This window comes from Pagrus major, chromosome 9 (genome assembly GCF_040436345.1).
Source record: "Pagrus major chromosome 9, Pma_NU_1.0".
Taxonomy (NCBI): domain Eukaryota; kingdom Metazoa; phylum Chordata; class Actinopteri; order Spariformes; family Sparidae; genus Pagrus; species Pagrus major.
This window is the reverse complement of record NC_133223.1, coordinates 27,389,049-27,412,314: the sequence shown is the minus strand read 5'-3', so window position 1 is coordinate 27,412,314 and position 23,266 is coordinate 27,389,049. Positions and strand designations below refer to the sequence as shown.

General features: G+C 40.3%; 1 protein-coding gene across 1 annotated transcript in view; it reads right to left on the bottom strand.

Annotated features, from left to right (window-relative positions):
- The window catches only part of adarb1b (adenosine deaminase RNA specific B1b), a 129,238-nt gene that overhangs the window by 77,001 nt on the left and 28,971 nt on the right, over nt 1-23,266 (bottom strand). The window contains exon 2 of the mRNA XM_073473386.1: nt 5,905-5,981. The gene's annotated coding sequence lies outside the window, so the exon portion shown is untranslated. The remainder of the gene's footprint in view (nt 1-5,904; nt 5,982-23,266) is intronic.

Genomic DNA, 23,266 nt, shown 5'->3' with positions numbered 1-23,266 from the left:
ATGAATATAGGAAAATTGGTAGCTTCATATTCAAAATATGGGGCAGCAGTAGCTGTAGCTGTAGGGACCAGTCAGCAGGTAGTTTGGACTGGTAGCTGAAGAGATGAGCAAGGCACCAACCCCAAAAACTGCTCAGGACGCCTGATGTGGGGCAGTCCCCTTTGCTCTGACACCTCTCCATAGATTAATGCATATGTATAGGTCCTGTTGGTGCATATGTTTGAATTTCTGTCCTGTGTGTGTAAATTTACCCAATACGTATATATATGGTAAAATTATTCTTCAATTGACTTTGGTATGGGCTGAGTTACATACTGTATCAGGCACTTGGAAACTGGACACTCTGATTTTCACATAATCAAAATGCCACCAATGAATAAACATACTAATACAGATGATGTACACAACATGTCACCAAGTAATAACACCTAGGGTAAATCATTTATACAAGAAGTACATAGAAGTGCTGTTACATTTAAGTCATGTAAACAAACCGCTGCCACTGAAGTATTATGAAGTTTAATCAGTGATCCAGATGCAGTAGGTCCCATCTGTACTTTGTACAGTGCAAAACAGATGTCACCGAGACAGTAAGCAGACTGACTCTGCTGGGTCGAATCTACACGATCAGTGATAGCAACCTCTGTTACGGCTTCGCCTCAGTGACTACATTGTTTTCACATCTGTTCACCGCTTCCACTTCCAGGTTCCAAAACAAATGGGGCCTTTGATACCGGATCCATCCGTCTCCTGTTGGTCACAGGCACAGATGGAAACCAGTGTACGTGTACGATTTTCTTTTGTACGACAGCTAGCGAGGGCAACAAAGAACTGTGAGAGTGAGAAATAGATCAGCAGAGTGTGGGTGCAGTGTGTGATAGCCCGCAGGTACTCTGCAGATGGATTCTTCACATATAAATACATGCTAATCAGTGTGATGCAGTGTTGTGAGCCACTGGACCATACAGAACATATGGTGACGGAGCATCTGAGGAGAGAGAATGCAAATACAGCAACATAATTATATTAAAATATAACGCAAGGTTTACTTTAAGCTATTTTAGGATGCTGATGTTGATTTTCTCATTAGACCGTGTGAATGTGTTCAACAGGAAAGACGCAAAATCACTCACTATCCAAAAGCAACATTAGAAGGAAATGATTTATGTGGACTAGAATATAAGAAAAGAGGACAGATGTTAGAAAGGTCTTTTGAACAGAAGCCAGATTAAGACATTCACGTCTCTAAAGTACAAATAAAACTAAAGCAGCTTTATTTCAACCTTGACCTTTTGACTCTTGAACCTGTTCCCTTTGTTTCCCTGGATTTTTCTAATCGGCATAATCTACTAAAGCACACCTCACAAGCTGCTCTGAGTAAGGGCAAAAACACAAAATGTAAAAATATCTCCCACTTTATTCTAACCTTGTCGGCAAAGCTCGGACTCCTGGGGACAATTTCCAGACTCGATCAATCTCATATGCAACTGAACAACCCAGACCACGCTTGCTGCCTGTTTGTAATTTGGGGACCTAAAAAACACACGACCATCTGTTACATCCAGCCTAAGCCAGAAGGGTCAGCGCACCTTTGGACTGGTGTGGGACAGAAGTTTGCAAACTATGAGATGAGAGGGAGAGTTGTGAGGCAAAGATACTGCGTGAAAGGGACATGTGCATGCAGGTGTTGGAGGTGAAAAAAAGGGGAAGTTAATAATGGTAGTGAACACAGACTGATATATTGGTTGGTTGATATTATCAGTTGATATTGGCCTATCACAGATATATCTTGTCAGCATATATGTTGTCCTATATGCAACAATATGAAATCCTCTTTTTTACAGATGATAATGCAGAAAAAGATGCTCGGGATAATCTGTAGATAAAACATTCCCAGGAATGGGAATGGACTCCACGGACCAGTCAAGTTGCTACTCCAGGGCTGTGGTGTTGAATAATGTCAAGAACATTTTTTGCTGAATATTATGATGTCACAGTGCATTTAACCTCGAGCCTTCTGGATATCAAATGTCCTAACTTAATAATTATATCCTTTTAGACATTTGTGTGTCAAATTTGATCAGAATTATCGTATGAATTCTTGAGTTATGGCCAAAAATGTGTTTTGTGAAGTCACAGTGGCCTTGACCTTTGACCTTTGGCCACCAAAATCTCTCAGTCCAGGTGGACATTTGTACCGAATTTGAAAGAAATTCCCTCAAGGCGTTCTTGAGATTATCAGGTTCACACGACTGGGATGGACAATCAGATAACATAAATGAAGGATCATTGCAAAAAATGTGCATTTATTGGCTCATATAACCTTTTACGCCCTAAAAATCAAGTATCGGTCGGGCTCTACTTTACAACCCTTCAAAACCCAAATCTTCATCAAAGATTGTACTCCTCTTAGAGTCATAACTCAGTCAAATCTAATCACATAGGTCTGACACACTGTTCTAGATTCAGTAAGACTTACACTTTCCAAGGACACCATTATCCCATTTGTCTATCACAAATAAACAGCCCTATAAACCTGCTAAGGTTAATTGAGCAGGCTTTTAATGGTCCAACATTTAAACAAATACATGCTTGTTTCTGTCTCCAGGGGGCCCATTGTGTCCTGACTTTGAAAGCCCCTGGTGTGGGACATTAATGCAGGTATTCATTAATTGGCAAATATATAAAAAAATCCTGGCGGAGGGTAAAATCATTTGTTACTGAAAATGATTTAATTCCTTTAATCATTTCAGCGGGCTGGAACTCAATAATGTTGAGAGCAGTTTTAATGGTCCTTCACTAATGTGGGTCAGCCCAGCAGGTTTGCTATCAAAATTTCAACAGAATCTACATATTTCTGTGCACACGGTTAGCAGAGGTATTAAATATATATGATGATGATTTCTCTAGTGCAGTATTTCAAAATGCTCTGACTTGAAATGCTTGAACTGAAGTGGGAGACCGACATTAGCCTGAAATCTTAGCAATGCTCCTGGTTTCTGCTGATTGAGCAAAAAACCTTGGGTTCTTAACATGAGCAGCTACGCATATGGTAAATAGAGTGTGAGTGGATGTATTTCCATATCTTTGTGTGTGTTTGTGTCAATGTGCATGTCTTCATACAGAGAAAAAATAAAGGGATAAACTCAAATCAGGATTCTGATTTAGCCACCTTGCAGATGCTGAGCTCCATACATAACGCACAAAATTCATTCATTACAAGTCCCAGCTGCAAGACCAAAGGTCATTCTTGCAGCAGTTCCCATTTCATTTCAGTGGTGCACAGCTTAGATGCACGTGGAAACTATGGTGCTCATGACACCGATGAGTTATTGTGGCCCAGTTCCTGGTGGTATGAAGATTAAATCATCTGAGCCAGACACCTTTGTAGCAACAAGAAGAAAAAATGATTAAATGAGGTGTGTTATCATCACACACAGCTCTCATCTTCCATCATTCAGTGAGGACCTGACACTGTATCGTGTATCATGGGCATCAAGCAGAATACAGAATGTACTGAGGGATGCATACATGATGTTTTACAGTCCATTTATAAAGTGGGGATTGTAAAGTCTTTTGTCAGTTTCCCTCTCCAGATTTGCTAGCTGATTCATGTATTCATGGTGGCACTGTAGGTGCATATATCGGTAGAATTTTTTTTTAAAGTGATTTCAATACAGAAAAGGATGCTTGGGGTGATTTATAATTGTTAGATTCCTAGAGAAGGTTTACTGACTCAGTGTACTGATGTAATTTTGAACAACAAAGTTTATTTTTAACCAGTGAAATATCCTGCCTCCGTTGCATATCTTTGTTATAAGTCACAATGAGATCAGAAGCATCAGAAACTCACTGAATGGCATGTAAAAATATGCAACTGGGTTGTCACAAGCTTCTCAAATGGCCGTCTTACTCTGCTACCCAGCAGCAACATGACACACTGTAACTGTATGAGTGTTGGCTATCCTGCCAAAACTGCGCTAAATATCTATTACAATAATGGAGGTGAGGTGGAGGCAGGCTGCCACAGGTTGTATTACAGGAATGTAATACACAGAAATGTCTGAACGCACAGAGAACAATATCTAAAAATTCAGCTTTAAAACTACCGCAAATTAACAGCAGCTCTAGCTCACATGTCTACATGCAAAGGGCTGTTTTGCAGTCTGACGATGTAAGCAAACAAATATGTGCTTACATCGGCGAATGCAAAATATGTGTGTGCTTGTTGAGTCTGATACAGAAGCTGGTCATGTTGTGTGCAGTTTAGGAGCATCTTCTCCCTATGGGAGTGGAGGATGAGGGAGTCAGTATGTTACAGAGACAGGCAGAGCTGACAGCATTGTTTTATGCATTTCTTAAACTTTTCAACACCTTTAATCTATAAGGAAGTCCTTACAAAGGCAGCAAGGTGCCATCACCTGAACGCTCACGGGCACAACCCCCATGTAGCAGCATGCGTTGATCAGCATCTTCTAAAGGCGGCCCTCCTTCTCTACCTGACAGTTCAACCCCCCCAGCGCCCAGCAGGAAAATGGAGACAATTTAAGAGGAGTGCATGGGGGGCTGTAAATGTCTCCTCTTGTCAGTAACACCAGCAGTGTCAGAGCTGTCTCTGACTCTCCATGAACAATAACTGCACCATGGCATAAAAAATAGAAAATACTGCACTTCCATAAAGTTGAGGGACTTGTAAGAGACAACATTTTATAAAGCAATGTCAAAATTGATTCGGAGGATATGCTGACTTTTAGTCTCTAGCTGAAGCTCTAAAAACACTAGATCCTACACTTCCCACAATGCAACTAGATTAGTTTCTTTTGTTAAATACCCTCACACCCCGAGGGAGTCTTTCAAACTCTACAATCAGAGTTCGTACGGAAAGCTTTCAGTTGAAAATGTAAAATCTCAAGCCCAAGGTAGAGTAAACCTTATGACATCACTATGACATCATCTGAGTTATTGTTTTCAGACTTGAGAAAGCTCCTGGAGAGCCACAGACATTATTATAGAACCATTTTTTTTTTTTTTTTTGCAGGCTGAGTAGTGCTTCCAGTGATGAGTAAACCGATCTAGAGTGAATGAGTCACCACAACATGAAGGGACACAAGTGGTTTGTGGACATACATAAATGCATTTCCGTGGCCTACGATTGATCATCTGTACACAACAAAGCAAGGGTTTTGAGACTGAATCGAACAGAGGTGAGTGGAGGAGACAGGCAGTGAGAGACTAAAAGAGATGGAGGAAGAGTCGAGGATCCCCTGATATTTGAGCCATTCTAAAAATAGCAGCACTGGAGCAGAGATATGAATTGTACTCCTCAAAGCCCTCCGAGAACAAAAGGCAGAAAGAAAGAGAGCAAAAACTGCATGTTTTTCTTTTCGATGTAAAGGTGAAACAGGAGGGGTGAGCTGAGTTGGCAACAGCTACAGGTATAAGTTACACCACTGTTTATGAACTCTGTCTCGTACAGAATATGAGCCCTATTAATTTCTGGCTGATTGGTAACGTTACTCCTCATTTGGCACACCGGTCATTGGAGTAACTCCAGGGTTGAAACATTCATGCTGTCAGCACGCCGTAGCTTAGACACGAATTTGTTTTGCATACGAGATATCAATGTCACGGCTCGATTCTGTTGATCAAAGAGGACAACCAGGAGTGGGTTGTCATGCTGTCAAGCGCACACAGTGTATCTGCAACAACGTCACTCAAAAATCTCTTCAAAAACCTATTTTTTAATGATTTTTTTTGTTCTCTTTTTGCGCTTCTCTCTTATCCGATCATCCTCTCAGAAAATTTCCACCTTAGGATTTATCTTAGATGTTCGTCATCTGGAAAGACCACTGTTGCACCTGTGTCGGGCCAGCTATATGCGAGAAATATCAGTTCTGGACTCACCGTTCCACTGAGTAGTCAAGAGGAAAGCTGTGTCTTTTTTCCAATCCTTTGCAGTCCACAAACGCCACACACAGCTCCTGCAGGAAAAAAAGGAAAATGATTAGATATGTGTGTTGAGGCTCTATACATCAAGTATTCTGGACTGGTTCATACACTATAATGTATGCTCTGCTATGTTAATATCTTCAAAATAAATATTAAAAAAGAGAAGAGATATTTGAGATTATCGGATTTCTCATCAAATATTTAATAAATGAATCTGGTCCAGAGTGATCCCGCATAAAATCCCATCAATAGGGAGGTCCTGCTTTAACCGTAGTGCTGAAATATGGCTCGACGAGGGTCACGTGCAGGGTGCGACATTTCTTAAAAGGAGCAATAAAAAGAAACAAGGCCACGGATCTCTCTTCAGGCAGTCGGTGGAACGTCACAGATCACCGGGATATAAGAAGAAACCGCCTGTCAGCACCCTCCTGACCCTGCTCCAAGCAACTTGACTCTAACTGGCACCAACTACAGCAAAAACATTTCAAAACAGCACTTAAAACAGAGTGGCAGTAAACAGCCAAGACATCCACGGAGGCGTCGGGAAAAGGGAGCAGATGCTGCCCCATTGTCCAATCACATTAGAGACAGAGATTCCACTGTTGCAGGCACAAGAAGACCTAACTGGGAAACAAAACATGGATGTGACTCTGGCAAGGTTTAGCATCGACTGAAACTGAGACGCAGACTTCTAGAACAATTTAAATCAGGTTACTTGTCTCACACTAGAGCTGGCTATTGCCACTGATGTTCCCAATCACAAGGTTTGGTTCTATATCGATCGAATTGAATCCAGTGATTCTGTCAGATTGCCAATAAAATAAAGATTTTCAGTTTTACTGCAAATGAATATCGGTCCCAAACATCGTTTTTCAGTCTCCTTGATTTCTAATAATCGTTATCAGTATCAGTCCTGAAAAAGCCGGCATTAGATCATTCAAATGAAGATTGATTTGAATCAGAAAATTAATTTTTTAAACCCAGCCCTATCTCATCCTGTCCAAACTAACCAACCGCTGCCCTTCAACAGTGACAGAGAAAAGAGCAAAAGATACAAGTTCAGGCATCACAAGACTTTTATCATAAGTACATGTAATGCATCGATACCAGGTAACATACTACATGACAATTGCAAGATCGTATACCTTTATTATCATATATACTCTGCCAAACTTCATTATCCTACCCAAACAAATTAAGTTCTTTGAGCTCAAAGCCTCATATCTTATTCTAACAGAGCAGCTCCGCACTGCTTGTCCCTTTAAAAAAAAAAAAAGGCTTGTGGGGGTGAGTGTATCAGACCATATGTTATCTGGTTGGGCATACGGGCAACTTGCTTGAAAAAAAACACTCCGTCTTACACATCCTCCAATGTCCTGTGGATATAGTATGTGTGTGTGTGTGTGTGTGTGTCCATCATCGGTATTCAAGACATCCACCAAGGTGCTCTACACCTCTCTGAGCTGCCACGAGGATTCCTTACCCAGGAGTCACCTTCCTCAAAGTTAGCCTGAATTTACATATTTTGCCATGCCATGTGCCTGTTCATGTCACAACACATATATGACTTTCAGTGTTAGAACCAAGTTCAGGAAGAGTGACCAAACGCATTAGGAGTCTTACATATTTATGCGTAGGGAGCCCACAGCTCAGGTTATATCACCCTAAACGCCTAAATACTGTAGGTCAGCGCTGTTTCCATACCAACGGCATAACTCAACACACTTGTATAAATCATAAATTCAAACACCACCCCTGCAAGTAGTTTCATGTTGTGCCTACTGAATACATGCCTAAATTCAAACACACTATTTCAGGAAACAGTTTTCTACACTCATATAACTCAGCTGTTTCTGACCCGAAAGCTCCAGCGTTAATTCAATAAAGAAAAAACTGGTTGTTCTACGTGAAAAACCTCGGAAGGATAATGTGAATCCATAATACTATTAAATTAAGAATGTCCTTGACATGGTCTCGTTACATTTACCAACCCCTTTCTCATTATTCTCCAGTTGTATGGCTTGACATGAGCACAATGCAGCAATGTTGGACAAAAGAGCAACAAAACAATGGATCCGGATCATCTGTGTACTGCATGAACAAGGGCCTCGGTTGCTTTTTGTTAATACGGTGTAAGATTTGTTACATAAGTCGGCTGTGAGTTGCTATGACTCACCTTGTGTGTTTTCTCTCTCTTGTGTCTTGTGACAGCGTAATGCAACAGAAGAGGAGGAAAGGCTACGCTAGCACTTGAGCAGCCTCATCTCTAAGGGCACTACTGCTAATTTAGCAGTAATGAACACATCAATTTGAGTTTAAGAATATTCAGCCACGACTACTATCTGCTGTGGGGCCTCAGTCGTGCCTCCTCCGCTACATATCGAGAGCAGTGGATTAAAAATATGATGGTGACAGCAGAGGTGGAAGGTTGCTTGCTCTGAAACTATGAGGACGTCTGTAGTGAAACCAAAGCCTCTAACAAAGAAATCTCATTATAACGCTGCATGAAGAATCACTAGTTTGCTGAAATGGAGGGGAATAACTTGCATCAGAGAGATGACCCTTATTTCCCCCCAGCAGTAGCAAAAAAATCTGCATTATGTGCTTCAGCCTGACATTGGCTTTCACTGTGATGCTAAGTCTGTCTCAAAATCCTCAGCAGCTGCAAGTCTTACTGAATACAGCTCCTGATTCAGTGGTTTTTGCACAGACTCTGCATTCTTAGCAACTAACACTGCAGTTCCAAGTAGGCAGCCGAACACGTTGGCAGATGTCAATCGTGATACATTAAAGACAACAACTGGTAAGCAATTTAGCGTTAATGAAGCAGGAACAAAATGCTTAGGTTTCTGGTTCTTAAATGAGCTTTTGCACGTCATGTCGCTCCTTAATTTGTGAAAAAAAAAAAAAAACTTTCTCATGCGGCGACTTTCTCATGCCGTTAATGGAGCCGGCCCTAAGCTGATCCAAACTTTCAACGCAGCGCAATTAACCCCGTTTTCATAGAGGGAGAAAAAAGTTCACTTGCATTTCTGACATAACATTTACCAGAGGCAGAAAGCCAAAACAGTGTTCAATGATCTGTGGTTCTCCCTTTCACTTGGTTAAAGAGGTATTTCAACACTGCATAAAAACCTTGACTAAAACTTGGCTGTTTATGCAGTAGAAAGGCGCAAATATTTTTGAAATTGGTGCTACGTGACCAGAGAAAACTGAGAAAAAGCTGCTGTGTTATAACCTTTTGCACAAAAAGGTAGAAAACCCACAACAACCACAATGCTCTGTGCCACATCAGAACAATAAACACTCCTGCTGTTGGGAGATGTATTGCGAGTTGGACAATGCTTGGTTTTTGAAACAGAAAACAGCACGGCGTCTAGCTGGTAACAAACAGTATTGTATTACACCTATATAGTTTTTCACAGAACAGGAGCTATATTGCAATGATTTCTGGTTTTATTGCAGCCAAACAGTAGACTTATATGTTTCTGACAAACATTTTACTAGAAAAAAGCCTAGTTTTAAAAGTTTTATCAGGGGTTGGTGCGACGCCTCTCACTCGATCAAGTTCAACAAAGAAAGTGACAACTTTCTCTATCTCTTTGGCTGCCCAAAGTGGGGTCTGTGGGCCAAAGTTGGCCTGCCATTAGGTTCACATTGGCCTACCCGATGTTTCTAGAGAATAAAAATACATATTTAAAGGGGCATAAGAATTCTAGTTGGGAACATTCAAAAGTAAACTAAAATTATCAACCATATGTGAAGTATTATGTTGACAAGCTATCTACTGAAGTTAGCAAGCTAACCAGCTAGCCCTCGTTCCAAGCTCAGTCCGGACCACCAGCTCCACTACTACCTAAGTAAACTAGCTAATGGTAGCTACTGTTAGCAGCATTTAGCGCTTACTCTGGTGATATGCTCTGTCCTATTTGTTGTAATTATGAATGAGACAGGCAGCAAATTCCAGATTGCACCAGATTGCACCTTTAAATACTTTTGATATAAATTTCTGTTTATTTTTGCAAGAAAAGATGTTCTTTAAATATCTAGCATCGCAATTTAATTTGTCATTTTTGCAATCTGATAATGGTGGACAGGGTGAGTGTGATCCTAAAAACAGTTTGCCCCTTAGAAATGCTATACAATAGATGTTTGCTTTTGGCCCTGATCCTGCCGTTAAGTTCAGTTTTGGCCCTCCAAAGGAGGAAGTTTGGGGACCTCTTACCTCAGGGATTTCAGCCGACAAAAGAGTGGGGGCTCTTGGTGCTGGGAAAATGGGGAGAAGTACACCATTGTTCATTTGCATATACTACCAATATACAAAGCTGGTTGAAAACCTACAAAATTCCCCTTTAAGGAGAGATGCTGTTGCTTGCTACCAATAAGAAAACAAAACAGTAATATTGGTTCATCATTGGGCTGATCATACATCCTCAAATCACCTGCATTCTCAGCTCAGACTATATGATTAAGCAACTCACATTTCTTTTTCTGTGAGACTGAAAAAATAAAACGGAAAACAGAACAGAAAGTCAATACCTTACCGAGACCTTTGAATTTAATGCTGCATATTTACAGAAAAGTTTGTAGACCAAACTGATAAAAAATGCAGTCAGTGTTACACTCCTCTCCCCTGACTGTCCTGACTGTCATTTTGACAGTACAATGCAGTGAAGGAAGAATTCCATTGTCCCTGAAGTATTCCCTTTATCTCATTCATATGTATCCAGTAACATTGGAAAGTATTCTTACCCTTTTGTCAAAGTTGCTGAAAATCATAGAAATGAGAACACAAGAGCATTAGTCAGAACTTGAAGGGAAACAGAGATGTGCTTCAAGGCTATGCCCCGATGTCCACAGATGTTCCAGAACGAAAAATGGTAATTTGTCACAAAGTGCCACACAAATTGTAAGAAAAGCATGTCATCTGTGACAATCAATATTTTTTGTGGGGCTATTCATGACATTTCTAACTAATTGGTGTTGGTTCTGTAAAGCCAGATTTATTTCTGATCTTTTTTTTTTTTCAGCCCAGTCACCAGGATGAAATGTAAGCAGTTAACATTTCTGCAAACAACAGATAACAATCACATTTGTACGTTTTACAGACCTACGTATGTATCATATTGACATTCCACAAAACATGTCATATCACATTCACATGAGATGTTTATGACCAGACTGTCGTATCGGGAGATGGAGGGCATGGTGGTGGAATTACAGGCGAAAAGGCTGCTAAGCCAGTGACCACAGTTCAAGACTGTGTTTCAATATTTATAAGCGTGAAACCACTGGATATGTCTGATGAGGGACCACGGCGTTTCCAGCTGTGTTTGTGGAAATCAGAACAGGAATTTTAAGCTAAAACATGATATTTTCCTAACCCTAACCAAGTGGTTGTTGTGCCTTAACCTAACAAACCCATAAGCACAGAGTTTTCACAACATAAAACATAAAACAGAACCTAAAGAAATGTAAAGCGGTTTGCAGAAACATACATTGCAAACATTTATTCTGGCAACTGGGTAGTTGGTTTATTAATCAGAAAGTGCCCTATGGTGTCATTAAGATAGAAAGTGAATTGTGGAGCGCGTAAGTGAACAAAAAGCCGCCATCAATTAAAATTAACGATGACTGATGATGTAAGTTGGCAAATATAAATATACTTTAGTTTAACATGACCTCCTGGTTCCACTGACAATTATTCACTGTTTAGATGTACTTGTTTGTTTTATCTGTCGTAGCACTTCTGTGTCTCAGTTTGTTTTGCCCTCACATCTCTGAAAGAGGCTCATTTGATTCTTCACTGGATCAATAAGCTACAAACTACATCAGGATTCTGCATCTAAATCAGTGACCTTTTTTAAAAATTCTGTTTGAAAAGCATGACACATCTCTGCAGGTAAACCCGACAGGCCAGATGATGCTGCGGCGGTAAAATATAACTGCAATAAACTTCAGCACACTTCTGCATCATTATGCAGATGGTGTGACAGCTGATGGCTGTTTGAGCCTGTTAGCTGCCAAAAAGCCTTAACTTCTGAAAACTGAAGTCAGGGATTAGGATGGAAGTCACATACTGTCTAAGTTTGTGAGGGAGAAGTGAATGACTCATTCACACTTACTCAAAATGCCGCCGCAAAGGTATCTTTAGGGAATGAACATTTAGGCGATCTAATGGAGCTGCTCAGCAGCCAATAGCAAAGAGCTATAAAGTGGCTGCGTGAGTGTGAATTGTACAGGCAGCAGAGATCAGCAAACTTAGCCTCGTTAATAAAGTTTTTGAGAGAATTGTAACAGGAAGCACCCATCAGTCTTTAGAAGTAGAAGGCATGTGATCAAAGCTGCCCTGTTAATGTCAAAATGTGACATGAACACATTTCTGATGCAACACTAGACTGAAAGTTGATGTGTCAAGTGAGAGTCATAATGAAATACTTAAAGAACAACAAAGCAATAAGCCAATTATTTTTTTTTACGAGAATGAACCATCCTGAGGCTAAAATAAATGAGGGATTAAAAGCTCTAATGCATGTTTTTTAAACATGTTCAGTTAGCTCTCTAATGCATATCCTATTTCTTCCTCTTTTCCGAGGAGAAACCGCATCCTTTGTTTTTTCCCCGACCCATCTGCTTTTCTTGCTTGCTCACAGAAACTTTTGACTCTTTTGACACCTCTGTTGACAGCTTGGTGCATCTTGCCAGTGCACAAGACAGCAAAAGACACATTTCAGGCCAACTCCCACAAGGCGCTACAGTGGGTTCAGTTTCAGCTGAACCCTGACTAAACGCCAAAAGAAGGCATTAACTATATTTAGGGCCAAGAGCTGAAGGCATGAACAATATTTTCAAATAAGGCACAATCCCAGCTAATAATGAACTATATAAACTATTTTATTATCTGATTAAAAAAAAAAGGAAAACGTCCTAAAAATTCCCCTTTCATAACTAATTTTAAAGAGAAAGAGTCACATAATTAAGCCTGATTCAAAGCAACAAAACTTTTTTTACTTTAAAATAACATTCAAAATCATTTTGATGGTACAGTGTCTAGTAATAGGGTGAATGGTGTAAGGAGAAAGGAAACCCTTATTTAGTGCGGCCTGTAGCTTATCTTAATGGATGTTAGCTCATGTTAACAAACTTCTAACACAGGTTATGTGCGGTGTAATGATCTTAACTGTTAGACACTATTGAGATGACGTTATAAATCTTCTATACTTGTGCTACTGTTACACTTTGTTTTAGTATTTTCCATTGACCTGTGATTAATTAACAGTATGAATAGTGTGAATAAACATAGGACCGAGAGGTTGATGTGCTGTTCATGTCTTTACCTTTCCGTTTACAGAAACACATACAACACTTATGAATAACTAAATAAGATTAAGTAAGTACTTTTTAATAAGAGCTTCAGTGCAGAGAATGAATTTCAAACATAATGGAATAGCCTACAATATAAGATGCATCTAGTCTGTCTCCGGTCCCCCTCCCTCTAAACTCTAGAGGGCCAGCAAGGTGAGAAATATCGCAATATTCGATATATAATCTAATATCAGCCCAAACCTATTACTCTGTCAACACACCTAGCCTATTTTAACCAATGGCCAAAAAAACACACAACTGTTTATTACATCTTTTGGCACACCTCCACACTATAGCGCAACTCTTGCCATTTGCTCAAAAGGCTACATGCTGTTCGCTTAGAGGAAACACATAGGCTTCATAAATAATTGTCACCCCCATCAAGACAAATTACGTCTCAGAGCCACTTTGCATAACATAGTATGACATGGGCTTTACATATTGTACACACAAATGCAATGACACACCATCAGGCTGATCAACCCTCAGGCTTTAGTCCACAGTATAGATTATGAGTCACAACCACTCATTAGAGGGGGACTAAACAGAGCAGCTGCATTAAAAGAGGTCACCCTCGGTTGACTGACTCCATCACATACATTGTGATCCCAAGGTGTCACCACGGGCAAAACTGTGTGCGCATCTTTGTGTGTGACTGCGTGTATGCATCTGTTAACTTTTAATGGCACGGACAGGACCCCTGTATTTTGCTTTCCGTGCAGGACGTAAACTTTTCAAAAATATCTGGGTTTCAGTAGTCAGGTACGTGCTGTGGTTTTGTCCCTCTGTGATCACTGCAGAGTCGGCAGGCGCAGCGGTTTTAATTTGTCTGAGCCGTGACTTGATGCTACACTACAGGCAACAGTGAGCTGCTAGCGAGGCATGAACACACAAACACACAAAACACAGACATCCACTTCAGATAAATTTGTGACCGAGAACTGCACTCAATCACTGTGTAATATAAACAATTCAAATTAGAGGACCCTGCACATGATCTGATGTAAAAAGATATGAAAATGTAAGTGTTCATTCAGGTTAAGTTGTTCTACATTACTGCATAATTTGTAAAATAAGTTTGTTTTTGTTTGAGGTGCTGCTGCCAGTCCAGTCATGTTGATGGTAACTTTTAGGGATTGACCGATGTGGTTTATTTGCAGCTGACATTTAGCTACATTTATTATCTAATTTAGTTAATAGTTACATTGCAGATTCAGATTATTCATTGTTGAAAGGTTATTACTTGTGATGTGTAACCAATCAGATAATCTTGTGGGCGGGATATTGATTGAGACCAAAGATTGATTGCTACAAACAGAAGAAAGATGCTGCATTAGAGCCAAAGTAACACATTTCTGTTATCGCCAATCAGACACAAAAACCACTGATACTGATAATTGCAAAATATACTGAATATCAGCCACAATAATAGGCCAGCCTAATAATCTGTCAATCTCAAGTAACTTTAGAATTATCAGAGTGTATTTTAACTCTTCCATGCAGCCAGCTCTGTGAAGTTTTTAATGTGATGATGAGGAAAAGTTCAGCAAAGTTTTAAGGATTCATCCTGTGGGGACCATGACTGCACAAAATTCCAATCCACCCAAAAGTTTGTGAGGTATTTTTGAGATAAGTGAACATTTTGATCTGTTGGTAGCTCTTTTTTTCGGCCCTGATAATGAGCCAGGCCAATAATCAGTCTATGCAGGCTCTTGATATTAAGAGTCCATAGCCATGTTGGCTGTCGGGGAAAATTTTGATACGATGATGAGGAATCGTGAAGGAACCAGAACGTTTTGAGGAGTCATCTTCTGGCAACCATCATTGTCTGCGCTAAATTTCGATCCATCCAATAGTTGTTGAGATATTTTAGTGGATAAGTGAACATTCTGATAAATTGGTGGCTTTAAAGTCAGTTGAAATACATATATACATATACATTAAGTGTGGACCAACCAACTGACATTCCCATCACTCTATGAGAGGTAAAAACTGTAGCAGTAAACTTGTATCTTCACTCTGAAACTATAAATACTGAAATTTGTTCCGACTCAAAGTGAACAAGTTTCTGATTAGCATGGTATACACTTGGCGAATGCAACAGATGGGTTCAGTTAGCCAACATCCTCCGTGGCCCGGAGGGTTTAGCACTCACTCTTCCTGCACCGGCACCACATGTAAACACAGACAAATGAGGTCCCGACCTAAATCAAATATAAAACAGACTAATCAGGTTCAGATCTGGGCTCAATTTATTATTGTGTCAGAGAAAACATTAACTTAATAGCGAACAAAACCAAGAATACAAACGTAAATAAATAAGCCGTAGATAAAGTCTGGTCAGTACAATACAAACACGTCGGAAGTTGAACGGCTGAAATCCATTTAGCATGGCTCTTGTATAGAGACATTTTTTTTTCAGATGACACAACTCTCCAGAGTGTCCATTACTCATGTCATGATGTGTGACAGCAGTGGACTGAGTGCTTCAGGCTAGATATTTGCTGAGTGTACTTTGTGCTGAACAGGTGAGCTAACCTCAGAAAAAGTGTCAAAAAGATGTTATCCAGAGAGCGGAGACGGAGGCACTTCCCAATTCGACTGTCAGAAAAGGACGGGGCACGACGACAGGTATACCAAAAGGGGTGAAGCTGCAGAGGTACGTGCTTTAAGACTGTGAGAAATAATGCTTCCATACTGCATTCAAGCTGTAAAACCACCTGAAGCACACTTCTTTTTTCTTTCTTTATGTAGAACATCAAATGTCTATATATGCACAGTAATTCCATCTCATAACTGTGCGTACCTGTTTGTGAACATGACCCCAGCAACCTCCACGTCCACTTAAATGAAGCAAGAGTGCCCTTTAATATACTTAATAACAAATGCACAGTAGTTACTTTTATTGTCAATGGCTTTTTCTAAATGCTCGACTTTGGGTGGCTGCCAAATGCCAAGAGCATCAGCTGGGATTGAACTGTTTACTAAAGTTATAGGTCAGCACAAATGTCAGAGGAGAGGGAATAGGGTTTGCTGTTCTTTTCAAACAGGGACGGTCTGACAATGGCAAGTTTAAAAACCTATTTTGTGACTGAAAAAACGATGAATTAATAAGTCTTTACTATCCATAATGCGAACTATTCCAGTGGCAGATACAGAAGCGTATATGGAAAATTATAATGTAGGGCGTTAAGCATCATTTGAAAATCTAACCATGGTAACAATCATCAATCTCATCCCCACATGGACCACCCAAGCCATCACTAGTCAGGCACGTTCTCTCACCACTGATTGTATACTACAGTCAAGAAAGCTTTAGAACAGCAGCTTATTCTGTCAGTCGGCACTTTCTATTGACACGGTACCATCATTTAAGGTTCAGGTTAAATCTGACAACAAAACCAAGAGTCTACAGCCATGCTAGTGCATCTCTGACATCAAGCTATTGTTTACCATGTTTACCATCTAAGCTTAATGTGTTAGCATGCTACCATTTAGTTAAGGGGGCTGATGGGATTGCCACAATTTTTTCAGGCATTTGTATTCAACAAATGGACCTGATGATGGTTTTAGATGGAAAGTTAGAGTAGCACCACAGAACAATTTATCCCGGATGTGGTGTATATCTACATGTGTGTACCACATTTCTTGGCAATCCATTTGATAGTTGTTGAGATAAAAAAAATCATCACGGACCAACATGGTAGCATAACCATGTTAGAAACTGTTTCTTCGTGTTGACAAACAACTGATTATGGCAAAATAAGTTTGTATTATAAAACATTTGCTCGCATATCAAGGCACTGAGAGGGAATTTCTTGTCATCTACACGAGGAACTGAGAGCTGTGTGACAGTGTAGCGCATGCTGCCAACCGAACATATGGAACCAGTATGGGATAAGGGGCAGGAAGCTGTGTTGTGGCCTGGCTGTGGTGACGCATGTCTGGGAGACTGACTATTTTCAAGCAGCTTCTATTTACAATGCAGCCCCGCCCTTGACTTCCTTGCCAAGCGCACTCGCCACCAGTCAGCGACACAGACTCTCTTGACTAGGGTCCCGCACCCAGTCAACAACAGACCCTTTGTCATTATTAACAGCTCTACTGCAATTTCACAACTAGCAGCTATAGAAGTGTTACACCAAAATCTGTCAGGATACAAAACAGCAAAAGTATTTTGCATCTAAGCTGTGCATGTAAGCCACCCATGAAGCATGCCACAGGCAAGACCGTGGCTAGTAATGAATAATACAGAAACACATTAACAACTACAAAGGCCCTCTGAGAGCGGAGACCTCCGCAAAGTCCAGTAGTCAACACTTCTGTGAACTGCAAGCGCAGCCACTATATGTGTGGATATATTTTATCATGGAGTTTATTACAGACAGTTCACAATTCCCATTTGGATGTAAGGAATAGTATAATTGGTTGCATGATGTGTGTATTTACGTTTCTGTATAAACACCTTAGTTTGAGAAAATTGAGGGAAAACGGGAAAGTTGACCGAGGTACTTCCGGGTACTAAGCTTGCTCAAATGTTATTGGACCACAGGGCGAAAATGAGCGGGACATAAGAAGGGTCAATTGGCTAGGTTTTGTCAATATTTAATTTTAATACAATCTACTGGATTTTATGATGTAGGTATGCATTTGTTGGACCAAGGCCAAAGTCTATCTTGCCTGTGACTCGGGACCGCTCCAAATTTTAAAGGATTCTTCTTTGGCCCATGCCACACCCTTCCACCAAATGTAATAAAAAGTAGTTTTTCCATATTCCTGCTGAAAATCAAACAGAATTGTTTTCCTTGGCGGAGGTTTGACTAATGTGAATGTGTACTCTGGGTACAGGGGTTGGAAGGTGGAATTGAAACAAAAACAGTAACCACGAGGAAAAACAAGAAATGATTGGAGCCGATCAGACTGATGTAGATTAAATGAGAGATTTAAACCCAGAGATATTTAATGTGTGTGTGTGTGTGTGTGTGTGTGTGTACCCATGTCCACTCTCAGACCCTGCAGAATTCTCAAAGAGATAATTCCCTTAAAGCAAGTGTAATGCAGTGGGTTTTCCTGAGCCATCAGCCCCACAGCCCCTCTCCCTCTCCTCTCTTCTTTCTTCCTTTCTCATTCATTTGATGCGCTTCTTCCTAATCTTCCCTGGGCTGTCGACCTCACAGAGACAGAGGACACACTCAACCATTCAGCCATAGCTACTCATTCACATAGCAGAGAAAGCTTTCCTTGTTCACTGTGCTTAAGTGTTTCCCTATGTGTGTGTGTGTGTGTGTGTGTGTGCATTTTTTAACAGTATAATTTGGTGCATGATATCAAAGTCACCAGCTGCTGAGGGAAGATTTTCTACATCTAATCCATTGTGGTACTGAATTACAATTCTGTAACTGAGTGCGGTACTCTACTCAGCTATATTTTGCTACCCATGAATGGGAACACAGTGATTCAGCAACGGGTGTTGATGACTCAATAGCTTAAAGGGGAATGTCACTAATTTTTCCAACGCAAAACAAAGTGTTTTTCCAACCCCTCCAGAAACAGGTCACATGACTTCTTACCTTGCACGCTTATGTGGTGTGCTCCATTTTCAATGCAGTAGAGCATCAAATGGAGAACACGGAAATATAAAGGCAAACTGACACCTCATTTAAGACTCTATATTCAAGGCAGATTAATCGTTTTTAACTACTTTCCTCAAATGAGAAAGTGTCTCACAGAGTTCTTCTACTAGTCTGGTTATTAAGTATTTCACTGGTTGACTGTATGTGCAGAGACAAACAGGCATCTCCCGCCTTCGCCAAGGTAGCGTTTATTTTTAGATTGTTTACCCCAAATTTTGCATCCTTTGGTGCCTGAACTCAGAAACCTGTTAAACGGAGCCCCTTCTGTCTGAGCATTTAGTCATTCCCAAGCAGCCACGGTTTTGTTTGTTGTCATCGTTATGGTTGATGTACCATATGTGCACTCATTTTCATCCCCTGCCATTAAAAAGCAGAGTTAAATTGGTGGCAGTTTGTGAAACTAAAAAAAGCTTTTGCAAAACAGTCAATGGAAATTTAAGTCATCTGGATGGAGACGATAAAGCTCTCAGCTTGCCAGGTTCATGTCTGTTTATGTCAATAAAAACAAGTTGCTTGTGATCTAACACAGGTAGTCCCGGTAATTCTGGCTCTGAGAATGATACAAACTCCTTACCTATAATTACAACATTCTTCAAAGTTTAGTCAAAGAGCAAGCAGCAATAAATTAAGTCAAGCTGGCTCACAACCATTAGTCAGAGTCTCAAGACAAGCACAAAAATCAGATTAGAAAGGTCAATCAGCAACGCCTTGGTGCCCTTACATGGAATACTTCACACTAACTGCTACAGCGGAGCGTTTGAGAGCAGGGAAAGTCATTTTTCTTCTACTAAGTGGCTCTATATGACATTGAAAGTACACTATAGGATGAAGGGAGCTGAAAAAGAGCATGCACATGGTGTAAGAATGTTTCAAACACTTCACCAATTATGGCCACAGGCTTGAATCTCAACATGCAACGATAAAATGCATCACTCCTCCAAGTGCTTTCAAAGTCCAGTCAGCCGTGTTGGAGATATCACTTGTGACACATGGAAAAACAATGGAGAGCACCCTTAGGCCAGAATGCCAGGACAGAGTGGAAGAAAATAGCGCTCAATCCCTTGAAGGGTTTAATTAAAATATCATCAATAACACCATTTTTACACCAAAAATAGCGCATTTCCACATTAGTTTCTCACCGACTAATAAGATTATGACAACACCAGTGTTACCGGGTACACCAGGCATTTTACAAGAAAAGACGCTCACTATCTGTAAAGTGGCATATTAATTTATTGTCAAAGCAAAACCAACCTTTACTACTGCCCGAGCAGTAGGCTAGTAGGCTTGTCACAGGAAATACATTGTTCAGTGAGTTTAGCAACGCTATTGTTCATCAAAAATGCATCTACAGAGCAAAACAACGGTCACTTTCAGCTTTTTTTTTTAAGCAAGTCAGTTTGAAAGATGTCAGAGTAGTTTTATACAGTCTGTGCGAGTAATTGAACAAGCAGTGACAATGTTACAGTGGTTACTGTTTTGTATCTTTTACTTAAGTCTCTCTTTCAAACTCAATGCCGACTGATCGATGTTTAAGCAGATATAAAAGGATTTACACACAAACAAGTTGCGTCATAACATTGTCCAGGAAAGGGGCAAATATTAGCATGTCCACCAGGATGTCATGTTTCCATCACTGCTGACCTGAGCTGGAGCAGTTAAATACCTGTTACTACTGCATGGTCATTTGAACAAATGGCCATGCATTATACGCTTTCCCACTAAAGACAAAAAAGCCAGATGTTAGTGGGTGTTGGTGGATTTTTGTCCAGTGTGAGAGGGGTCTGCTACCCCCTTTGAACCAAAGCTAACCAAGTGCTGCTTCTTCAACCTGCAAACCTTTTAAGAATGGGTTTGCTTTACCACAGGCATGAGAGCCACCGTAGAGTTACATAATCTAGTCACTGTATACGTTCCAGCTTTGCTAGGAGCAACTATGGTGGACTGCACTGACTCTTTACAAGCGTTGCTCCTGACTTTACATGCCTACATTGGCATCCAAACATGACTGGTCCTTGGACCACTGTTACTTCAATTTGGCATCCATAGTGAAAATCTTTTGTTTATTCTCCTGTGGATAAATCAGAAGACACTACACTTGGTCTGTTACTTAAAAATAGTGGTCATTAGCGGTGTGTGTTGGTCCCAAGTCACAATAACCCCCGGTTTGTTGTTGGTCAAAAAGGGGTATAATAAGAGAACAGGTCAAATACATGCAAACAAAAGAATACAACGTTGTTCCATTTTTTAAAAATCACAACAGTAAAAAAAAAAAAAAAAAAGGTTAGCGGGGTTAGGGTTAGGGGGGTGTAACATGGGATTACAATAAAACCGACTGTGAGAAGGAAGATGAAAGTTTGACATGCAGAAGAGGCAAAGAGAAGAAAGACAAGTGAAACCACAAGTGACTGAGCCCTCAGAGGAAAAACACACCACTGCAGCACCAAGCACTACTTGTCATTTATGTCCTGCAACCATAATCAAGGCACATTCCCCAGCTGTGGGATTGGTGACACACGGACAAACCTTCAATCGGAATTACTATCCAACATTGTGTAGTGCCTTGAGTGTAAACACAAACATGATAATTAAATCAATTCATATCAATTAGTGAAAAGAACTGTACACCCTCAGCCAGGAGCTAATCACATACACAACTTGAATTTGTACCTCAAAGCAACATTTCTCCTCTGAGCTACATTAAAGAACATGTTAAACATACCCGTTAACAGTATCAATAAACTGTAGCTATTTGGATTAGGCTGCAGGGAATCATGAGCGAAGTCTATAGGCTATGTCTGGGTAAATGAGAATCTCAGAGGACAATTCAAATTCAAGCTGCACTTGGCTGCCTATTGTTTCGTCCTGAGCCATTACAAGTGGCGTAGTTAAGAGGGTATTCCAACACAAAACACCAAATTGGGCTCCTGGATGTGCGCCCGCACCACAAATTCAGGGCCAGACTATGTTTTTCAGTATAAACTATTTAGCTACACAGAGGTGTTAGGCTAGCATAATAACAGTAAAGCTGTAACTAAAGATGACTCGAGTATGTAATGTGGACGGTTCGTTTGCTATATGAGCGAATATTTATAGACATGGCCACTGGACCCGATTTATAATTGCAGATTGACCACTGCGGCAAAATGAATCTGCATCTGTGAATCAACATCTGGGAGAAGCAGGTGTGAAATTTGCCGCTCTGTTGAAGACTGCTTCATCGGGCGCACACAGAGGACAGTCAGACACGGCAAGAGAGAGACAGATTAGACAACATTGGCCTTTCACGTCTTTAATATTTTAGAAAAATCTGTAAGACATTTAAATCTACAAAACCGTTGCAAATTAAGAGATGTGTGGGACGTGCAGGACTGAGACTACAGAAAACATGGCACACATGCAGAAATGCACAACAGCATTGTTTTTTTGCTGCCTTTCACTTGTTTTTTCTGACAGTCTGCAGCTTACAGCACGTCATGTTAATTGTATAACAAATGAACCATCTACATACGTTTGTATATCGTTTCCTTAACTAATATTTCCAGTTCAGTGGCAGAAAACACATTAAATGCAGACTTTATTATTAGCTCTTCATTAGCAGCACTGCATACAAATGAAGTGAACTGAGGCTGTTCTTATTTACATCTTCCCTACTACTATAAATACCTCACTGAACTGAAAACATCGCAGCATAAAATATTGCAGCCATGGTGGTGATTTGTGATCACAGAATCAACCCCCCTCGTTTCTTGTTCTGAATTACAGCAGAGGCAAATGTACAGTACATGTGACGCAAAGAAACTGTGCGGTGAGAAAGACAGGTGCATGTAGGTGTCCTAAAAACAACAGGAAGTTACTTATTGTAGTTTTACACATTGATTTGGGCTGTTATCACAATGGTGAGCAGCCGGTGCTGCATCCAGTTGCTGCTCATGAAGGTACTTAAAAACATTAGCGCAAGATTGTTGCAATGGCATCAGAAATGATACTAGTTTTTAAAGTCATTACTCTAATAAGACCAACACACACATCATTTTTGACTGAGTGACTTACACTTTCTGAGGATACCATTATATCTAATGTGCATCGTGGACAGACATCAAGAATCAGCTTAGAAATGTCTGAAGAAAAGACACTTCTCATAACTTCAGAACTTGCCTTAGAATCATCAAGTTTTTAAGATTCCTACAGGATCAAAGTAATTCAGTAATAGATGTCTGTACATCCATGGGTACATTGCAAACAGAGACTACTAATACCTAATTCAGCATACTTTGAATGTTACAAATTTGCTAGATTGTAGGCCAAAAAAACAACGT